A 23,598-nucleotide genomic window follows, 5' to 3' on the forward strand; every position below is an offset into this window, starting at 1 on the left:
TTTTTTTTTTGAGTTTCACCTTGTTGCCCAGGCTGGAGTGCAGTGGCACAATCATGGCTCACTCAACTTTCTGGGATCAGGTGATCCTTCCATCTCAGCCTCCGGCGTAGCTGGAACTACAGGCATGCACCACCACGCCCGGATAATTTTTCAATTTTTTTTTTGTAGAGACAAGGTCACGCTCTGCTGCCCAGGCTGGTCTCCAACTCCTGGACTCAAGCAATCCTCTCGCCTCAGCCTCCCAAAGTGCTGGGGTTACAGGTATGAGCCACTACACCCAGCCAAGATCTGCTTCTAAGAGATGGGCTTACCTTTGTCTCATTGCTAAAATGTTACTGTTCTGGAAGGACCCTAGCAGGGGGTACTTCTGAGCCATGCCACCTAAGTCCCCCACCCACCACAGAAGGTCAAGAGGGGTTTGGGTCATAGACTGAGGAAGCAGGGAGGTTTCCACACAACTGCTAGAAATATCTCTTGGCTTTAAGTGCCTCCTCTTCCTCACTCATTTCTATGACAAATCTTTCTTTGCTCCCTCACCCCTGCCCACCTTCAGCCCCACTAGCTTCCTTCCTGCCACTGGCCTGAGTCTAAATATACACTGTAGGAATACAAAGATGAACCTACTTACTTCTTGTCCTGTCCTCTGAGTTCTCACAGTCATCCTGTGAGAGGAAATGGGGAAAACCAAGGGGAGGGACGAGTGAGGCAGGTGACACAGCGGGAGCGGGGGGGTTATGCGTGTTAAATTCTTATCTTTGGTGCACTCAAGGACCAGCCTTTCCTATCTTTCTGCTACTTATCATTTCCTTAATGGATCTAAGTGAAAACAAACATGGGCAGAACAAGGAGTCAGACCTATGACTCCCAGGCTGTTTACCAGAAACCCACCTCTATTAGAAGGGCCTTTCTGGCAGGGTGCAGTGGCTCACACCTATAATCCCAGAACTTTGGGATGCCAAGGCGAGAGGATTGCCTGAGCCCAGGGGATCAAGACCAGCCCGGGCAACTTGGGGAGAACTCATCTTTACAATAAGTCAAAAAATTAGCTGGATGTGGTGGTGTGCACCTGTAGTTCCAGCTACCTGGAAGGCTGAGGTGGAAGGATTGCCTGAGTACAGCAGGTTGAGACTGCAGTGGCTGTGAGGGTGCCACTGCACTCCAGCCTGGGTGACAATGATACTCCAACTTAAAAAAAACCCAAAAAAACAAGGCCTTTCTACAGAGTGTGCCTGCCCTGGGAACAAAGGGAAGGCCAGATTCTGTGGCTGGGCAGGAGAGTTTAGGGATCCTGGGTAGGTGAGGAGGGCAGCAGTCTGGCAAACACCAGGGCAAAGGTACATACCAGCAAGGAAGTGCCCAGGGAGTTGCACCTGTCACAAGCCCTTTGCCCTCCTCCCTGATCCAATGAGTCTTGCCCCCTAGCCTCATCAGAAGCCCTCGTCCCTGCCAATGCCTCACCTGCCTCACCCATCATTGTCACCCCAAAGCAATGCCAGCTGCTCCCCCCTCCCTGTCCTTGCTACTCAGAGTGTGGTGCTGAATGGGAAGCATGGGCACCCAGGAGCTGTTAGAAATGCCCTATAGAGTTTGAGCCTGAAACCAGTAGGCAGCTTGGGACACTGGCCACCTGAATAACATTATTTCTATAGCACATGTCTCAAATTTCAAACTGTAATCCCGCGCCTTTGGGAGGCTGAGGTGAGTGAATTGCCTGAGCCCGTGGGTTTGAGACCCGCCTGGGCAGCGAGACCTCATCTCTACAATAAATCAGAAATCAGCCGGTGCCTGTAATTCCGGCTACTCGGAAGGCTGAGGCAGAAGGATCGCCGGAGCCCAGCAGGTTGAGGCTGCGGTGGCCGGGAGCGTGACACTGCACTTCAGTCTGGGCGCCAGAGTGAGACTCCAACTCAAACAAAAAAAAAAAAAAAAGGAAGAACATTCTCAATAGTCTTGTAATTGCAGAAAACAATTTCTTAGAATTTAAAATATTAGGCCAGGCCAGTGACTCACACCTGTAATCCCAGCACTTTGGGAGGCTGAAGCACGACTGCTTGAGCCCAGAAACTCAAGCAACAGCTTGAGACAACATAGCGAGACCGTGTCTCTACAAAAAATAAAAAAAAATAACCTCGCATGGGGGCATGTGCCTGGAGTCTCAGCTGCTTGGGAGGCTAAGGTGGAAGGATTGCCTGAGCCCAGGAGGTAGAGGATGCAGTGAGCTGAGATTGTGTCACTGCACTTCAGCCTGGGCAACAGAATGAGACCCTGTCCCAAAAATAAATAAATAAATTTAATTTAATTTTAAAATAATATATTAATTTAGTCCAACCACTAAAAGTTAATGTGGAATATTTATACTTTGATAAAAATGCTTTCTCTTAAAATACTGCCAGACGGCTTTCTGTGAACAGAAATGGAGTGGACTCATCGCAGCTGCTGGGAAACAAGAATTAAGACAGTCTGGAACAGTTCTGTTCTAAGGGGGCTGTCTAGAAAATGAAATTTTTACAAACTCCATAGCTGCAACAGCAGCTATCATTGACCAAGAATGCATGGGAGCTAGGGCACTCTCCTGCCCCGTCTCTAATGCCTACCACACTGCAAGCTAACAGGACTGTGCCCATTTTATAAAAGAACACACTGAGAGTCAGGGAAATTAAGCTACTCACTAAAAAGCCCCCACCCCCGGGGGGGGCAATTCATTCCAAGCAAGTTCTTTTAATGATCTAATAAGCATTTTCAGGCAGGTTAATTAGTCCTATAGCTCACCTATTAACTAGATTGGATTCTGTTTTTCAGCAGGAGACTATCTCAGACAAGGATTCTTTTAAAGTGTATTCCTTAAATTGGTCTTTTCTGCATGCCACCAATTATCCACGGGGCCAAGTGGTCACAGTAAGCAGGGCTGGGTGCCTGTGTTAGGGGACCCTCTCTACAAAGGGGACGCTCCAGCTGCAGAAGGTACATTCAGAGGCCTTGGAGCCAGACGTGTCCTAGGACCAGGAGGAAGGACAGGAATCTGAATTTGAATTCAGGCCCAACTAACCGTGAAAGATGCTGGAGCCAAATTAATGGTATTAACAGAGCTGGAGAAGGTTGACAGCAAGAAAGGGGGGTGGCCTGGTGGGCGGGAGAGATGGGCTCCAGGGAACAGTTCATCCATGTGCCTGGTGGATGAAACATCCCTCAAGACTAATTTATTCTGTCTGATTCCAGGTTCACCTTCTGTTATCCTGTGGTTGTAATACCTAGGAAGTGCAGATTCTGGTCAATTACCAAGAATCTCTTCTGGCTGTGGTTCTCATGAGTCTCCCTCTGGTGGTGGAGATCAAACTAGAGTTCTGTCCTGCACAGCGTAGGGGCCGGGTTGTGGGACAGGGACTCTTTTAGGGGTCTGCCATCCTGAAAGGCCTTCTTAATTCTGTTTGATTTTTCGTGGGTGCTGCTTTAGTACCATCTGTGCACTAATTGACTTATAGATAAACTTTTGGATCACAACTCCGAGGGGGACTGTGCTAACATCACGGTCCAGAAGGCTGGTATGGGAGAAACGACTGGAATGGGTTGTGGCTGGGGCCAGATTGCAGAAATGAACAGGCAAAACCAAGGTTCAGGGAGCTGGATGCTCTTAAAGGCTTCAGGGTCTTGCAAGAAGTGGGCCTCACCCTCCTGACCACCTCCGACAGACAGGAGGAGAGACCTTGTGGGTGAGTGCTCTTACTTTTGGAAGCCAGTGTAGAGGGTTCTCTTCTCTCCACGTGTGTGGCCTTCTGTTTGCTACTGCTTTCTCTGGCCCCATCTCCTACTCCCTACTCAATGCTACAAGGGAATGACAGAGGCTGCCATAGACTCTTAGCTCCTTTTTAGCTGAATAGCTGCTGGGCATGGCCTGGAGGTCTCCAGGCTGGGGCCTCAAGGGAAGTTTGTGAGAAATCCCAGACTCCAAAGCTGGCTGCCCTATGGCTCAAGGAGGACCAAGCTCCCCCCACACCGGGTCCACTGCCACGCCAGGCTAACTTTTTGACTGCTTTCCCACCAGCCTGTGGGCTTCATCAGGTTTCCCCAGTAACTTGCACAAAGTAGGGTTCTCACTAAATATGTAAGGAGTAAATATGTAAGGAGTGAAAGAACCTAGGTATCACAGAAATAAGCCCGTCCTTGCCATCTGAATGGCTCCAAACATCACCCCTAGTGCACCGTGAGGTTTGGGCTGGAGGATCAGCCCTGTTTCAGAGGAGCTTGATAGCATTCCTTACTGGGACTTAGTTTCCTGGCAACCTCCACCGTCCCCAGTGAGTAGAACCCTAGGGCCTTGGGAAAGTAGGGCTTCCCTCCTCTCATGATGCTAACAGCCCACATCAGAGCTACTAGAGTTGAAGGCTTTGGCGCCACAGCACAGATCCTAACAAAGCAGGCATTCCTGCCTGGATCTTTACCCCTCAGGGTTCATGGATATGTTCTCACTCGCAAGGGGACCTTGAACAATTATCATCGTACTATAAGAAAGGGATTGGCAGTAGTGGGAAACTGCCAGGGGATGGGGGGGTGGGCGCAGCTCATCAACAAGGGTACCTCCACAATGACCATTTGTATACCTAACCCTGAATTGTATTCCACATCTTTAAAATTAAAAAAGAGAGAGAGAGAGAGAGAAAGAGTTCAGGGGTTTGTGAAGTTAGATGGAAAAAGTACATATTTCAACTAGGCTCTAACTGAAATTTAGAATTCCTTCAATTATGAATGTAGGCCACAAACCACAATACCTGAGCCTCTTTCACCAAGAGTTTTTACATGATATTTTCACACCACATTACAACTGCAGATCAACAATCTTGAAAATTCTGGCAGTGTTTAGAACTGTTGCTAGATATTATTGTTTATACCATTAATAAAGAAGTATATATTTAGCCAGCTGCAGTGGTTCATGTCTGTAATCCCACTACTTTGGGAGGCTGAGGTGGGAGGATCACTTGAGGCCAGGAGTTTGAGATCAGCTTGGGTAACAAAAAGAGACCTCGACTCTACAAAAAATATAAAAATTAGCTGGGCGTGATGTGTGTGCCTGTAGTCCCAGCTACTTGGTAGGCTGAAGCGGGAGGATCACTTGGGCCCAGGAGGTAGAGGCTGCAGTGAGCCATGATCATGCCACTGTCCTCCAGCCTGGGCAACACAGTGAAACCCTGTCTCGAAAAATAAAGAAATACATTATTTTGATATAATTTATTTCCTGTGTAATCCTCTGTGTTTTATGCATTTAAACTCAGTCCTAGAAGGAATCCTTTGGACTTTACCAGTATGGTTTATGGAATGAAAAAGTGAGAACATAAGACATGGGTCAGGCAAATTTGGCTCTGGGACAAGAATTTAAGTTCTCCGAGCCTCTTTTTTTCCTATCTGTTAAGTGGGGAGTCGCTGGGAAGATAAATGAAGTGGGGCACATCAGGCTTTTGGCATGGCTTGGGAGAGGAAGCCACCTGTGGACAGGTCTTGGATTTCTCCTTAAGTGTGAGACACAATGGCCCTGCTAGTGTGCAAGCTTCTGAGTTCTCTGCAGAGGAGGGATGGGTCCAGGGCTGATAAGGGGCGTGGCTTTGCTCATTATCTCTGGGTGGAGCTGTATGGGCTGGGAATGAAGCAACTGACCACTGGGCCTTGCTGCATTTGGTTTTTCCCTTAGAGACAGAAGTATGGTAGGATAGGCAGCTCTGTCCTGGGGCCAGGAGGGGCCCTAGAACAAGGGCAAGGACTAGGGCAGCAAATCTCCCGGGTAGTCTGTCTTCCCCTGCATCAGAATCTGCTGTGCCTGCGACCAGTTCCCCTCCTCCCCGGGTTAGGTTCCCATCTAGTTCAGATCACACGCCCATCTGTGTGTTGGGCTTTGCCTTTCTGCCCAACCTTCACCTCAGGCACTGAACTTTCGAATATTTGAAAGAATTAAATTCTTTTTAAGAATAATTTTAACATTTCAATAACTTTCAATAACCACAGGGAGAAAAGCCAGACTTTCCAAAATGTTCAACCGTTTGTTGAGTTTTACATGCGCAAAGGAAACCCCAGGGAAGGAACAGGCTTTTGTTTTCACATACAGAGTCACAGACTGAACTGTATCCCCTGCAAGCGGATATGCTGAAGTCCTAACTCCCAGGATCTCAGAATGCCACTGAATTTGGGGGTAGGATCTTTAAAGGGGTGATTAAGTTAGAATGAGGCCATTAGGGTAAGGCTTTAATCCAATTTGACTGGTGTCCTCATAAGAAGAGGAAGAGACATCAGGTATGTGCACACATAGAGGAAAGACAGTATGAGGACACAGTGAGAAGGCGGCTGTCTGCAAGGCAAAGAGAGAGGTCTCTGGAAAAACCAAGCCTGCTGATGCCTTGATCTTGGACTTCCAGCTTCCAGAACTGGGAGAAAACAAACTTGTCATTTGATCTGCCAAACTTAACACACATAGTTTTAACAACACAGGTTTATCTATTATCCACTGTGGAAACAAGATAATGGCTTTTGAATGAAATATCCATAAATTGGTTTCTCACTCAAGATATTTCTAGACTGTCATACATTAAGAAAAATTTAGAGGCCAGGTGCGGTGGCTCACAACTGTAATCTCAGCACTTTGAGAGGCTGAGGTGAGAGGACTGCCTGAGCTCAGGAGTTCAAGACCTGCCTGGGCAATATGGTGAGACCTCATCGCGACAATAATTTAAAAAATTGACTGGGCACAGGTCGAGGCTGTGGTGGTGGGTGAGACTGTGCCACTGCACTCCAGCCTGAGTGGCAGAGTGAGATGCCGATTCAAACAAGAAAAAAAGAGAAAGATTTAAAATCAGCCTGAACTCTAGAACTCTAGAGTATGTAAGTGGTTGCCAAAGCTTTATTTAAAATAAGTGAATGAATCATTCAGAAGTCAAATTGTAGGCGAAAACTATTTGTGGTAAGGAGAGAGATCTATCAAAAAACCTTCTATTAAGGAATTGGCTTTATGAGTTGAGAGAATAGTGCGGAATATTTTGCATAAATGACTTGAAAAATTCAATTTTTGGTCTTCTTTGTTGCCTACACACACACACACACACACACACACACACACACACACACACCAAAAAATAGATTAATATTTTAAAATTTTGGATGTCCTAGTTCTGTGAAGGAAAGGGTTGGCATCATTGGTTTTATTATAATGCTGTTTGGCCAGCATCATAGTTTAACACTCACATTAGACAATATCACACATGATCCCAGACCCACTAGGGCATCCTGGGTCTGGATCCATTTGCTAAACATGAAATGCTGGTTACAAGGCACATTTCGAGGGAAAGAGAATTTCTCAGCCCACTCCACTGCCCACCAATACAGGGGACATGTTCTCCTTGGTGGCCAGCTAGAGGCTCAGTCACAGCCCACAGTTCAGTCTAGATGTGCCCCAGGAAATGCGTGGTGTCTTCAATGTGCTCATTCACATAAAAAAAAGAAAAAGAAAAAGAAAGCAGTTATTCCCGAATGTAAAATGATCAGTTTCCTTGGGATCAAAACCATGGGCTAGTTATTTAAATAAATTGCTGCTTGGTTTGATAGCCAAATTAATTTCATAGTCAAATTTTAGATCACACTGTGTGAGGCCCACACTACAGAATGGCGTGAGGTGGGAAGAGATCGCCAACAACACAACCCTCAGCAGGTTTGTCTCTCTTCTAGGGGGCAGGGGTGGATTCCCTTAGGGAAGAGAAGCAGCTTTATCTAGTTATGTTTATCACTGTCTCGGGTTATTCAAAAAATTTAAAGCATTTTGTTCTATAAACTTGGCTAAAAGTGACCCTTAAATACCATCCCACTTAAAGTGAATGGGGGAAAAGTAAACTTTTTTCTCAAAAAGTTTGACTTAAGCCGGGCTCGGTGGCTCAGCCTGTAATCTCGCGCACTTGGGAGGCTGAGGTGAGTGGACTGCCTGAGCCCGTGGGTTCGAGACCCGCCTGGGCAGCGAGACCTCATCTCTACAATAAATCAAAAAATCAGCCGGGCGTGGTAGCGCATGCCTGTAATTCCGGCTACTCGGAAGGCTGAGGTGGAAGGATCGCCGGAGACCAGCAGGTCGAGGCTGTGGTGGCTGGGAGCGGCCACTGCACTCCAGTTTGGGCGACAGAATGAGACTCCAACTCAAAAAAAAAAAGTTTGACTTAATAGAGGAGTCTTTTACTTTCTGGGTGTGTGGAGTAGGGGAGGGGGAAGTCATCAGAAATAATACAACTGGACAGATTCAAAGATCCAGTTACTCTCTTGCCCTCATTATTTTTTTATTTTTGTTTTAATTTTGTGTATTCATTTATATTTTGCTTCATATATAGTGTTCTTAACTTATTTTTACGGATTTATTTCTCATGTGCTTTTGGCTTCTTCGGGTTAGTTTTCTTGTTTTGCTTTTTTTGAGTCGACGTCTCAGTTCTGTCACCCAGGCTGAAGTGCAGCAGCACGCTTGCAACCACCGCAGCCTCGACTTGCTGGGCTCAGGCGATCCTTCTGCCTCAGCCTTCCAAGTAGCTGGAACTACAGGCATGTGCTACCACGCCCAGCTAATTTTTTGATTTATTGTAGAGACGAGGTCTCGCCAAGTTGCCCAGGCTAGTCTCGAACCCCTGGCCTCAGGCAGTCCTCTTGCCTCTGCCTCCCATAGTGCTGGGATTACAGGCGCGAGCCACCACGCTGGCTAGATTTTTTTTTTAATTCTTTTTTTCTCTTGCTTCCAAAACAAGAGTCGTAGAGAACAACAGACAATACAAAATAGATCATGATGAAAATAAAACGCTATAGTTGCATTTAACCACTGCCAAAGGAAGCATTCAATAATAAGGTAATTTTAGATGAAAAAGGGTTGGGAGTAAATAATAGCTAGAGATAACTCTTGTTATTTTGATGTCTAGCCCTCCAGCTTATAAATATTCTCTCTCTTTTTTTCTCTCTCCCTCTCTCTCTCTCTCACACACACATACATACACACAAATTATTTGTGCAAAATATTAATAGAGGAAAATTTATAATACATGTAACTCAACAGTATTTTAATATGCAAAGATTCTTAAATTCATACTGAGTTATTATAACCATAAAAAATAATTGCAAAGGCAGTCATTACAAAGGCAGTGAATCCACTCCAACTTACACAGCAAAAATAAAATCATTTAGCAAACTCAAATTACTGCTAAAATCCTGAATTTTAAAAAGTTTTGGAATTCTTACTCATAATTACTTTTGATTCAGTTCTTTAGAGACTCTTCCATGATGCAAACTTAGTTGGATGTATTTAAGATCTGAGAACCATTAGAACTAATTAAGATGAACTTGGCTTTGTTCTTCAACTTCCTGTAAAAATGCTCAACAGGAAAATTGATGCTCACAGTAAACCACAGTCATCCTGTTTCTTTAACACGATCTTTTCACAGCTGCAATTGCCTGGCATTTCGATTTTATTATGCACATCACTGTGCAGCATCCTTGCTTCCCTCTCCATCTACCCCCAGCATGTCAGTTTGGCCATTTCAGAGGCATTAATACCTCTGCAGAAAGTTGTGTCTTTCTTATTGTTTCTCTTCCTCTCCCCAGGCTGAAGGTCCTCACTCAATCACCCAGTAGGGGAAACAGACACGTGGCATGACGCCAGAAGAAGCAAAAGGCAGAGAAGAGAAGCAAGCTTTCCTTTCAAAGCAAATCTCCAGCCTTACCCTGTTAGTTCTCAGTTACTCTTCACTTGAGCTGAATGTGGAACACACGCTTGCCGTACGTGGAGCTCCTCATTTCTCAAAATGCACTTGCCCTTTTCTCAGTTGGACGAACATCATTTAGAACAGTAGCTTAAGTGACTTCTGCTTAGGTTGTCTTCTCAATGGCAAAAGTGTATGTCTCTGCTGTACTTAGAGAGCTCTTGGCTATTTTAGAAATTCTTCTTTTAGATAAAGAGTTAACTTATTTGGGATTTTTCAAATAAGGCATTTTGAAGCACATATGATGTCATTGAGGTTGGGTAGAAGCTTGGACACAAACAATTTTACTATAAGAGTAACCACTGGGGAAATAAAGATTACTACAAAGTAAAATTATTTTTTCCCACTATTATGCATATTTAATTTAAAAACTAATACTAGCTGGGCACAGTGGCTCACATCTGTAATCCCAGCACTTTGGGAGGCTGAGGAGAGAGGATTGCCTGAGTCCAGAGATTTGAGACCAGCCTGGTCAACTTGGTGAGACATCTCTACAAAAAAATTAAAAAAAAATTAGCCGGGTATGGTTGGCATGCCTGTAGTCTCAGCTACTTGAAGGCAGAGGTGGAAGGATCGCCTGAGCCCAGCAGGTTGAGGCTGTAGTAGCTGTGAACATGCCACTGAACTCCAGCCTGGGGGACAGAGTGAGACTCTGACTCAAAAATAAATAAATAAATAAATAAATTAATTAATTAATTAATTAACACAAATGTGTAGAGACTTCCAAGACCATTTTATTCGTGAGAAAATTAGCTGAATGACCCGTCTACCTGTTCAGTATTTAACCAAGAAAAAGGGAAAGGAAACCCTTTTTAAATTTATCCATGTAACTAAAATGTACCATTTTCTACTTCCACTACTTCTCTTCTCTTTAAAGAGCTCAAATCTCAAAGCTGAAGTCGTTCAAAATTGTCAGCACCACATTTAGTTCTAAGATCTGCTGCTGTTCTCTACTACGCGCACACACACACACACACACACACACACACACACACACACACACACACACACACACGTCTTGAACCCCCCTGGGCTCAGGCAAGGGCATTCTTTAGTCTAGTAATTTTTTCAGTTTTAATTTTCAGGACAGATAGGTATTCATGGCAGTCTAGGGGAAATGTTCTTTTCAACAAGAAGTACATGTATGACAATTTGGAAAAGCAAAACAAGTCAAACTTTCAAGTAGAAATGTATCACAATTTCAACTGGTAGAAACTTCTAAAGTAAACGATGTCTTCATGAAATGTTAAACAGACTTTAACGGGGCATAAGACGAGGCGGGTCCAGGAGTGAGGTAGCTCACTTCCTCTTACATTTCAGCATAGGTTGGGGAACTTCCAGCCTATAGGCCAGATCTAGAATTTTATTTCATCAACAAACACGGCGAAACTGCTGTGGGACTCCAGGGACTATTTTTCACATAGGGAGTTCTCTGAATATTTCAGTTCATCCACAGTATGAGTAACCCTTAAAAGTTTACATATTAGAGTAGTTGAAGAGCTGCGAACAATTAACCCATGAATACACTTTCCAAAGAGTATTAGAAAACCTGACTGGTTTTTAGGTAAATGATCTAACCTCATTAGACCTATTAAGAAAAAGAGTTTTGACTAGAAGAGGTTCCAGTTCAGAAGGAACAAAACTCTATGACGTTATCACATAATACTCTAAGACCCACAGTCCAAGTGAATCGTAAGCATGTGGCTTCCACATGAATTGGCCTCAAAACCTTTCTCTAGTGTCTCATCTTCCTTTCTCACTGTCTTGTCCTTTCATATCTTAGTCTTTCTCCAGACATTTTCTTTTCTTTTTTTTGTGAGTCAGGGTCCCATTCTGTCACTTAGTGGCACGATCACGATTCACCATAGCTTTTACCGCCTGGGCTCAGGTGGTCCTTCCACCTCTGCCTCCCAAGTAGCTGGGAATACAGACATATACCACTATGCTCGGCTAATTTAAAAAAATTTTTTGTAGCGATGAGGTCTCGCCATGTTGCTCAGGCTGATCTTGAACTACTGGGCTCTAGTGCTCCTTCCACCTCCACCTCCCAAAGTGCTTCCCCAGCCTTTCATCTAGCTGTCTCTCTACCAAGCTGTCCTACTTTCCTTAATTAGACTCTTTCTGCAGGTTTTTCTTCATTTACCACTTCTATATTTTCTACTGTATAAACTAGTTATGCCATTAAATTATGTAAAAGAACTTGTACTTATTGACTAAAGTTGCATGTGCCCTCTTAATTTTTTAAAGCTTTAAAAGACATTTCTCCAAGGAGAAAAGGGAACATAAATCAAGTTGCTTTTTCCTACATATCTTAGAAAAAAATTTTTAATACAAAAAGTTTTCTTAATCCTGCTCTATCGGTCTCTGAGTGTATGGCTTGAAATTTTAAAAGCACAATCTTTTATGCCAAGATATTAGTCATATCAAATGTAAATAGTTATAACAAATGCTATAAAATTTGATTTGTAATGGTATTGTGCATTGTACAGTTATAATGTGCACAGAATTATTCTAAAAGACAAAGTGAGCCGGGCTCAGTGGCTCAGCCTGTAATCCCGTGCCTTGGGAGACTGAGGTGAGTGGATTGCCTGAGCCCGCGGGCTCAAGACCCGCCTGGGCAACTTGGCGAGACCTCATCTCTACAATAAATCAAAATTTAGCTGGGCGTGGTAGCGTGCGCCTGTAGTTCCAGCTACTTGGAAGGCTGAGGCGGAAGGATCGCTGGAGCCCAGCAGGTCGAGGCTGTGGTGGCTGGGAGTGGCCACTGCACTCCAGTCTGGGTGACAGAGTGAGACTCCAACTAAAAAAAAAAAGACAAACTGATTATTTCTAAAACGCTCTGCTTGGAAGTAGTTAGTTTGGAATTTGAACTTAAGCAACATGCCTGCAGCATGGTATTTTCATCTGGAGCTTCCAGTGACTCCTTCTACTTTAAAAGTACTTTATTGTTCCTGGCCAAACCGAAGATTCATAGGCAGTTGTGTGGACTCTATATCATATGCCCAAAGGATATGTTTACTGACATAAGCCCCCATTTAAAACGGGAAAATGGGGAAAGAAATTCCTGTGGATCCAAACTCGTCCAGGGGCCGGAAAAAATTCTCCTAAAAATCTTGCCTACGTTTTGGTTTAAAACACAAATGAATCACTCACAATCACCGCAGTGGCAAAACCAGCATTCTGGGAAGTGGGAATCGATCGCATGTTTTTCTACTGAAAAATTAAACAACTTCATCCCAACATGTTACGGACCATTAAAAGTCATTTAGTTCTTCCTTCTAGGTGATAAAGAAAATACATTTAGTTTGAATATTATTTTTCTTATCGTTAAAGAGTACTGTAGGAAGCCATGATCAGAGACATAGGCAGACAGAAAACAGGCGAGACATGAGCCGAGAGAGAAAACTGTCCCTGAAAAAGGTTTCATCTTCTAACGCAAACATGGGGTCGTTTTTGGACAGCCATTTTGGACAAACTCTGGCCTCTTGTTAAATGTGACATACTGACTCAGAGGCAGAAGTCCTTCTGTGGTTATTCACTTCCTGTCTGATTAATCTGTTGTTTGTTCCTTCCTCCTTTGTTGCAGAAAAAGAAACTAGATTGGTTTTACTTAAGAAGCAGGCAAGAAAAAAAACCTAAATTAGAAAAATGAAATGTTTCTCCTTCACACAAGTCATAATATATAGCTACCTGGTACAGTGATAAGAGGAGATCAGTGGCTCCATGCGGTCAGCAGTTCAGCTTTGTTCTAGACACTTCCATAAAAATAATTGTTTGTGAACTTGAGATTCCTTCAGGAAAATTCGATTTCAAAGCATCACTCTAAATACTGACTATTCCATTTAGTGGTAAGGAAGAGTCAGTCAAGAAATAAAAGCTCTTAACTGCGCTGTTAAATGGGCTCAGTGATTCTTCTTCTCTACAGAGCATTCAAGTATGAAGGGAGAAAGTTATACATGCAGGTGAAGAGATGCTGGCCGGGTGCATAAAAGCAAATTAAGTTTTTTTGTGTGTGTGTGAGTCTGGATCTTACTTAGTCATCCAGGCTGGAGTGCAGTGGCACAATCATGGCTCACTGTACCTTCAACCTCCTAGGCTCAGGCAATCCTCTCACCTCAGCCTCCTGAGTAGCTGAGACTACAGGTGCGCACCACCAAATCTGACTAATTTTTTAATTTTTCTGTAAAGACGAGGTCTAGCTATGTTGCCAAGGATGGTCTCGAACTCCTGGGCTCAAGTAATCTTTCCACCTTGGCCTCCAAAATGCTAGAATTACAGTTATGAGCCACTGTACCTGGCCGCAAATGAAATGAGATTTTGGTGCCCAAGTCAGGATGAGTATTACACAGCTCAAGTCAGACACACACCCATAGTTTTCTGTGCCCAAATGTTTTGTTTCCGTCCTCCACACTTAATGAAGTAACAAGAACCTTTCTCCCAGAAGATGCTTGACAAAAACATAGTGATGTCGAGGGCAGAAGGAAGAAAATCAGATTTCTCATTATTAAGGGACCCTGAGAGGTGGGTAGCAATAGAATATATGGAGAAAATATCTTGAGTTACGCAGAGAACAATCTGAAAATGTTCATAATTTTTTCTGGACCCATCTGAAATGTTCAGAGTTACATTTGCAACACATACTACGTAACTCTGAGAAAATGGTATTAGCTGAAGAGTATGAACAACAGAGGCATATTTCAGAAACTAGCTTTGTTGTAAAACTTGAACGTTGGGTCCTGATTCTGCTGAATTCAGATGTAAGGCATGAAAGAGACCACAAGGTGCCTAACATTTCCTTACCTATGCAGTAAGACTGAGCTAGACGTGTGGTTTTCAACTCAGCTGTTGAAAATTTGTGGAAGTATTCTTAGTTGGGGGTGGGGAGCCGTGGGCGGGAACGGTGGGGGAGGAGCCTCTAGGATTCAGTGGGTGGAGCCAGGAATGTGACACTTCTAGTGGTGTTAGGACGGTCCCATCCAAAATATCGGAAGTGCTCTTACTGAGGGGTACTTGGATAGAGAATGTCTAGGGATCCTTCAGACTCAAAATTATCTTAGATATGAGCCCAACTTCATAAACAGTTTCATGATGCCAGGCCATGGGCACAAATCCTGGAAGTAGGTGTCCCAAGATTGGTGACTGAGAGTCCTCTACTTTGCCTGGATCCACTTGAAGGCAGGGACTGCAATTCCTCTTGCCTAACCAAGGGCCTGGAGTCCATGGGAGACTTAATACATGAATAAATGCATTCAGGCATGGGGCTGGACAGTGGAGGCCTGCAGCTGTCATCTGCTCTCCCCTCTGGGAACCCTCAGGAGAACAGAAAATTTGATCAACTACTAAGTAAATGCTTGAGTGAATCTTTGGGGAAGTCTAACTACAGTTGGGTCTGAAAGGAGAGCATGAGAATATAATGATTTCTCTATGTATTTATAGAATTATTTTGAAGTTCTCTAAATGAGGCACCTAAAACACACACACACACACACACACACACACACACACTCAGTTCAAGGCTCTTTTCATCCATTAGAAAAATTTCAATTAGAAGGTTGTGGCCCTGCCATGTGCGGTGACTCATGCCTGTAATCCCAGCACTGTGGGAGACTGAGGCAAGAGGACTGCCTGAGTCCAGAGGTTTGACCAGCCTAGGCAACTTGGCAAGACCTTGTCTCTACAATAACATTTTAAAAATTAGCTGGGTGAGTTGGCGCATGCCTGTGGTTCCAGCTACTTGGAAGGTTGAGGCAGAAAGACTGCCTGAGCCCAGCAGGTCGAGTCTGTGGTGGCCGGGAACGTGCCACTGCACTCCAGTCTGGGCGACATGTGAGGAAATAGTTGTGTAGAGTTTGGGTCTATTCCTGTAGTCAACTTTGTACACATTTATGAGGCGGCCACTATGCACAACAGGACATGAATCAGATAATGCTCCTCCCCTGCTTAAAACCTTCCAGTGGTTTCTCATTTCACTCAAAAAAAAGTTCAAACTCTTCACCTAGGTCCACAGGGGCCCACAGGGCCTTATACTTGCACACCTTCTTACCTAGTGCAGTCATCTCCAGGTTCCTTTTTATTCTTCAGATGTCAGCAAAAATGCCCTCCCTTGTGTCTTATCTCTGCTCTTGTTTTCTTTCATGCAGAGTACATGTCAACAGTTGACACTGTCTTACTTGATTTTTTTGTTTTGAGGCGGAGTCCCACTCTGTCACCCTGGCTGGAGTGCATGGCACAATCACGGCTCACCCCAGCCTTTACCTCCTGGGCTCAGTGATCCTTCCACCTCAGCCTTTTAAATAACTGGGACTGCAGGCGCTCTACTACATCCAGCTAATTTTTTGTCATTATGTTGTCCAGGCTGGTCTCAAACTCTTAGGCTCAAGCAGTCCTCCTGTCTTGCCCTCCCAAAGTGCTAGAATTACAGGCATGAGCCACTGTGCTCAGCCTATTTAATTGTTTATTTATGGCCGGGCTCGGTGGCTCAGCCTGTAATCCCGTGCTTTGGGAGGCCAAGGTGAGTGGATTGCCTGAGCCCGCAGTTCGAGACCTGCCTGGGCAACTTGGCGAGACCTCATCTCTACAATAAATCAAAAATTAGCCAGGCATGGTAGCGCACGCCTGTAGTTCCAGCTACTTGGAAGGCTGAGGCAGAAGGATCGCTGGAGCCCAGCAGGTCGAGGCTGTGGTGGCCGAGAGCAGCCACTGCACTCCAGTCTGGGTGACAGAGTGAGACTACAACTCAAAAAAAAAAAAAAAAAGTTTATTTATTTGTATGTCTCTCCCCACTAGGATGCAAGCTCCACCAGTCTGTCTGGTTTCCCGCTGATGCTTCAGCAACTAGTGCAGCACCTGACACCTGGTAGGTGCTCCATAAATAGTTTGTTGAATGAAAAAGAAAAATCAATATCTCACAAATTCTAATATTTCTTTAACAACTTAAGATTGTTTTCCCTGAAGCAGTAAATAACAAATGCCAAGACTAGACTTAAACCTTCTTGGGAGAAGCTGTTCAAGAGAAGTTTTCCAAAGGAAGGATCAGCAGGTAAGACCTTTGGCCTATCAGTGGGCTTAGCAATGTTTGCAAAATCTTATGCAGTGCAAATGTCTTATATTACTAGAAGATGGGAAGAGGAAAATGGTTAAGAAAGTTGAAAACAAAGAAACAAACAGGCTGGGCGCAGTGGCTCACACCCGTAATCCCAGCACCTTGGGAGGCTGAGAAGGGGGGATTGCTTGAGCACAGGAATTCAAGACCAGTCTAGATGACAGAATGAGACCTTGAATCAAAAATAAATAAAAGAGACCTTAAATGCACATATATCCCCTTATTCAATATAAACAGCAGTCTAAACTCAATGACAGAGTGAAACAAAATCAATATGCTCTCAGACCAGTCAGGTAAAGAATCCTCCATATTAATCTACAGAAAGAAAAAACCAAGAGCAGACAGAAGATTATGAAACAAAGGTATAGGTCTCACTAATCTGAGAAATACGCTGAAGAACGACAGCCAACAATCCTCCTGCAGTGGCCCCAAATCAATGCAGACTGAATTGGTGCAACAATGAATGTACAAAACATGAGAATCTTCGCTTTTAATAATTCTGTTTTTTCAAGTTGTATTTCCATGACTATCTGCTGTAGTGTAGCATTTGCCCTAGAAGTGGAAAGATGTTGACAACAGTGTATTCCTTTGATTCTAAAACACCTTCTTCCCTTATAGATTTTTAGGGGTGAAGAGAAACACTACCAGATTAAATATATGCAACTATTATAAAAGGAATCTAGTTTCAAAATGTTAAAACATGGGGCTTATGTGATTTAAAAGAGCAGAAATAAAAAAATAATCGTCTTCCCTACATAATTATCGGTATAGTTACATACAGCATTGATCATTTAAAAACAATCTCAAAAAATGGAGAAATTAAAAATAAATTTTGTAGTACAGCATGCCCTGTTAATATACACTGGTATAATCTTAGAGATATATTTCATTGTGTTTTGGTAGCTCAAAACCATTCACCCTGCTTATAATGATGTCCTTTTGTTTGTTATTTTTGTTTGGCGAAGCCTCCCTCCCTCAGTCTCAGACTGAGGTGTCAGAGGCATTCACTCCGTCTCCAGAGAGAGGAAGGGCATGGGACTCGGGTTGGCTAATCAGAGCCCTGCGTTCGTTTGGCCCTGGGGACTTTTTTTGGGATGACCTGTGGTATCATCAGAATCAAGGAAACGTGTGGCAGAAGCAAGTCCTCTTCCTGAGGGATGCGACAGGAATTGGATCTGTGAAGATGGAGGGGCCGGACTGCGGCACTTATCCTTGGACCACACAGGCTCTGAACCCAAGACCAACAAAACGGGGAATTGGAAGGTGGAGAAAAACCAAGTACTGGTGTTGTTGCAGCCCTGCCTCTGTCTATACCTGAAGCTAGCTAGACCTGTTTCTAGACTTCTTGTTGACATTAGCAGATAAATTCTCTATTTTGTTTAAGCTATTGGGCTGATGCATAAGTTCATAGCGCTCTTCTCTTGCCCATGGAACGCAAACGTCATGCGATGGTTGACTGGCCACAATTCATCACATTTGCCAGTTCTCAGGTTGACTGACGTGGATCACTGTGGATTAAAGCATTCAAACCATCTCCATCGAAGCCCGATGTTCTTCCTGAAGGTGAAGAACAGGTCACCATAAAACCATTTTTTGAAAGGCAAAACCATGTTCTTGCCATGCTTTCCCCATGGCATCTTCCCCAAACATGGCACAAATGTCTTGAGCCACCTCTGCTGCCTTTACTACTCCGTTAAACCCAAACAGAAGAATATGTCAGAAGTGTTCGTTTTTTTCCACTTGACACTCCATCTTCTTTAGCCTACAACAGCACTTTCTTCAAATCTGCAAAACGCAAGCCATATTCACAAGCACAACATTGTTGTTCCAAATGACAAACAATAAATAAACTCCCAACACCGTCGGGCTGCCATGCCAAAAACAAACGTTACAAAATTATGCATCAGCCTAATAGCATGATCAGGTTTTCTATCACTAGCAATACAAAGAATCTTTAGTGATGTAAGAGTTGGGACTAGAAGTTAGTGTTGAATGTGATAAATGCTTAAATGTGCAGCTGGTTGATTTATGACTGGGGGAAAGACAGTGTAGCCTGACTTAGGCTGGAAAGTTAGCAGCCCTTGTCTTGCTATGTGACAGCAAAATTGCTAGTTATGCGGTCACCTATGGAATTCATGGTCTAAGACATGAGTCTACTCATAGTACACTATTACAAAAATTGGTAGAGAACAATTTAGAATGTAGGAGCATGTTGGCTACTTCTTGTGTCCTTTAGTAAGCATCACAGGAAAGAGACATTTTAGGCTGAAAACTGACAGAAGGCACAGGGAGGAAAACATGGCATTGTTAACAGAGGCCTTTATTTTGCCTGTGATCTACAACCAAGATGGTTGAGAGTCAAATAATCTGGAGCCTTGTGGGTTGGAAAACTCAGTTTCTCCGGGAGTCAATCATAATACCAAAAAACACAATTCTGAATGCCACAATCCCAAATGCTGAAATCACAAAAGACCAACATCTTGAAAATAGAATTCTAAAAAAAAATTTTTTTTAATTATCTAAAAGATATGTATTTGCCTGGCATGGTGGCTCACGCCTGTAATCCCAGCACTACAGGAGGCCTACATGGGAGGATCACTTAAGGCCAGAAGTTCAAGACCAGCATGGGCAACATAGCAGGACACTGTCTATACAAAAACAAAAAATTAGCCAGACATGTGGCACATCTGTAGTCCCAGCTGAGGCATAAGAACTGCTTGGATCCAGAAGGTCAAGGTTGCAGCAAGCTATGATCTGTTCACTGCCCACTGGCTTGGGTAACAGGGCGAGACCCTATCTCTAAAGTAAATAAATAAAAACAATAAACAAATATTTATTTACTTTTTTTTCTTTTTTTTTGAGTTGGAGTCTCACTCTGTCACCCAGGTTGGAGTGCCATGGCATGCTCACAGCCACCGCAGCCTTGACCTGATGGGCTCAGGCAACCCTTCCACCTCAGCCTTCCAGGCTAACTAGTGGCACATGCCACCACGTCTGGCTAATTTTTTTTACTTATTGTAGAGACGAGAGTTAGCCAAGTTGCCCAGGTTGATCTCCAACCCCTGAGCTCAATTCTCTTACCTCCACTTCCCAAGTGCTGGGATTACAGGCATGCCACCATGCCCAGCCTATTTACATATTTATAAAGGGTTTTATTTGAGAAACATATAAAAACATGATAGAACCCTTCATAGGTCACTTTATACAGTAAAACAGGCCATAATAACATACATATTTTTGCAAGCATAAATACTCAGGTACTAACGACAGTTGCACAGGTATAAGAGTCATGAGCTTGTAAACCATATTCATAAAGAAAGAGGCTAGAAGGGGAACTGTATAAACAAACATTACTATGGTTGAAAACTGTGTGTGTCCAGCTTTGTAACTTCAGTCATCTGAACTACTGTGATGAACAAAACCTAAGTCTTGTGACAAAATTGATAAAAACATGATGGGTCACCAACATATATGTAGTCACCCAAAGAGCCAAAATCTCGAGAAATATTCTTTCACAAAGGCAGATGCACAAAAAAAGGACACCTCTTCATTTACTGAGGAAGTTTCAACATTTTTACATATACATGCGATGCTTCTACCCAAAGTCAATGATGTGATAACGCACTTTTGTGGATTCAAATCTGAAAAAAATTGCATAAAATGAATTTCAATGCTTTAAAAGTTTTTACACAGTATATATGTCCAATATTGGAAATGATGTGAAAATGAAATACATAGCCTACTGAATTGTAAAAATTAATGCTAAAAAATTTAAAATAGTGGAAAAAAGCTAAAAAAAAAAAAAGGAAAAAACCCCCCAAAATTTTAGAATGGGCATGTGAAAAGTGTATTACAGGGATAGATTATGGGCGATATCACTACAATAGACAGATGATGGGAAATAGTCCACAAGAGGTAGCCTAACATGAGGCCATTGTCTTGTGATTGTGATTTTCAGGATTCCAAACGTTAGGAATTTTAGACATTAGGGATTTTAATCTTTTAGGATTCTAGTGTTCGGGACCATGTCTTTTGGTATTGTGATCTAGACCTGCCGTAACTCCACTCTGACTCCGGGAATAAAAAATGACTGGCTGGAGCCAATTTGAGCCTCAGGGTTCCCAGGCTGCAGTGACTGGTTCAGAGATGAACATGGACCACTTCTGAACCAAGGAGATGCAGTGAGACTTATTCTAAGACATGAAGGGCTGGACTGGTTGTACTGTACTCATGTTATAAACACAGAGGCTGAGAACAAAGCCAATGCAGTAAAAAAGCTTGAGAGAAGCCTGAGACTTAAGAAGAACAACGGTCAAATGTTAACATGTGAATGTTACTTGGATTTTGATTCAAATCAACTAAGAAAAAATGAAGCAAATGGAAATTTGGATATTGATCAGATATTTAATACTATTAAGATATTATTAAAATAAGCAGGGCGTGGTAGCGCACGCCTGTAGTTCCAGCTGTTTGGAAGGCTGAGGTGGAAAAGGATCTCCTGAGCCCAGCAGGTTGAGGCTGCAGTGGCTGGGAGCAACAGAGTGAGACTCCAACTAAAAAAAAAAAAAAAAAAGATATTATTGCTAATTTTTAGGTGTAATGTTGTTGCAACTATGTTATATTTTACAAAGAATCCTTATTTTATTTTATTTTATTTTTTGAGTCAGAGTCTCACTCTGTCGCCCAGGCTGGAATGCAGTGGCACGCTCAATGGCACACTCATGGTTATCGCAACCTTGACATGCTGGGTCCAGGCAATCCTTCCACCCCAGCCTTCCAAGTAGATGGAACTACAGGCACCACCACTATGCCTGGCTAATTTTTTGATTTGTTGTAGAGACGAGATCTTGCCAAGTTGCCCAGGCTAGTCTCAGGCAATCCTCTTGCCTCGGCCTCCCAAAGTGCTGAGAGAATCCTTAATTTTTAGAGATATGTACTGACATGTTTGTGGATGAAATATGATGTCTGGGTTTGCTTCCAAAGTAATTTAAAAAGAGGGGAAAGTGGGTAGGGGTACAAATGAAACAAAATTGGTCCTGAGATAGCCATCCTTGAAGCTGGATGAGGAATACATCCATGAGTTTGCTACACTGTTCTACTTTTTATTTATATTTGAAATGTTTCCATGATTTAAAAAAAAAAAAGCTTTAAAAAAAGAAAGAAAAAGACTTGTGGCTCATTCCCTTCATTATCCACTAGAGACAGTTAAAGAGGTTTGCTCACTGTATTGCAAATGTGTTCAGACTTACAGAAGTTATAGACTTAGAGAAGTTACCTTTTACTTCTCAAAATGATCTCTTTTGCTCTTAGGTAAAATGGCAGAGAGTACTTCTGTAGTGGTTCAGAGTCCAAGTAGTTCTTCTCAGAAAGGATTAAATTTCCCAAATCTGAGACCCATTAATAGTGGCAAGAAAAAAGCAAAAATAAAAATTTCAACCAACCAACCAACCAACCAACCAACCAAAGGAACAAAAGATAATACCCTTCCTTTGCACTGTCCAGTAGAGATAGAATTTGAGCCACATGTGCTATTCTATTTTTCTACTATCCATGTTGAAAATAGTAAAAAAGATTAGGCGAGGCTGGGTATAGTGGCTCACACCTGTAATCTCAGCACTTTGGGAGGCTATGAGGTAGGAGAATGGCTTGAGCCCAGGAGTTCAAGACTAGCCTGGGCAACATAGTGAGACTCGTCTCCGCAAATAATAAAAAAAATTAGTCAGGAAAAGTGGCGTGCACCTGTAGTCCCAGCTCAGGCGGAAGGATCACCTGAGCACAAGAGGTCAAGTTCCAGTGAGCCATGATTATGTCACTGTACTTCAGCCTAGGTGACAAAGTGAGATCCTGACTCAAAAAAAAGAGGTGAGATTGTAATAATAATATTATCAATTAAAAAATTAGGCATTTTGCATTTTTTGTTCACACAAGGTCTTCAAAAACTGGCATATTACAGCCAGCAGCATTTCTTTTTTTTTTTTGAGTTGGAGTCTCACTCCTTCGCTCAGGCTGGGGTGCAGTGGCACACACACTCATGGCCACCCCAGCATCGACCTTCTGGGTTCCAGCAATTCTTCCACCTCAGTCTTCCAAGTAGCTGGAACTACAGACGCACGCTACCATGCCTGGCTATGTTTTATTTTATTGTAGAGACGAGATCTTGCCAAATTGCCCGGGCTGGTCTCAAACCCGCGGGCTCAGGCAATCCACTCGCCTCGGCCTCCCAAAGTGTTAGGATTACAGGCTGAGCCACCAAGCCCAGCCCAGCAGCATTTCAAGTGCACTACAGCATCTACCATTCTGGGCGACACAACTCTAAACAGCAAGGGCCTGATGAGAAGGGCCTATCTTGCTCTTCTTTTTCCCTAGCAGGATGCCTGGATGACATTTAAAAGATGTCCAATCAGTGTCAGTCCTGGAAAAGTCTTGGTCCGTCCAGAGCTAACTCTGGGCTATAGCTATAAACTCTCAAGAAGAGTTTATTCTGCTTGAAGCCATCTCTTTAAACAAGGCATTGACTAGGTATTCTTGGGTTTGTGGCCAGTAGGATTAAAGAGTGAAACTGGCCTCTCTTTCCTATAGTTTCAGTGCTAACAATCCTGTAGTTTCAGTGCTAGCTACAGTGCGTAAATCCTTAGTCAAGAGATATTGTAGTGTAGAATAGTTTCAAACTGGAAACTATTCATTGTCTTAGTCCATTTTGTGCTGCTGTAACAGAATACTGGAGACTAGGTGATTTATAAA

The 23,598-nt window shown here is 43.2% G+C and overlaps 1 protein-coding gene across 1 annotated transcript in view; it reads right to left on the reverse strand.

Moving 5' to 3' along the window:
• The window catches only part of WIPF1 (WAS/WASL interacting protein family member 1), an 81,518-nt gene that overhangs the window by 23,935 nt on the left and 33,985 nt on the right, over window positions 1–23,598 (reverse strand). The gene's annotated exons all lie outside the window — the stretch shown is intronic.

The sequence above is a fragment of the Carlito syrichta genome, unplaced genomic scaffold (genome assembly GCF_000164805.1).
Source record: "Carlito syrichta isolate Samal-C Ts95f unplaced genomic scaffold, Tarsius_syrichta-2.0.1 Scaffold308098, whole genome shotgun sequence".
Taxonomy (NCBI): domain Eukaryota; kingdom Metazoa; phylum Chordata; class Mammalia; order Primates; family Tarsiidae; genus Carlito; species Carlito syrichta.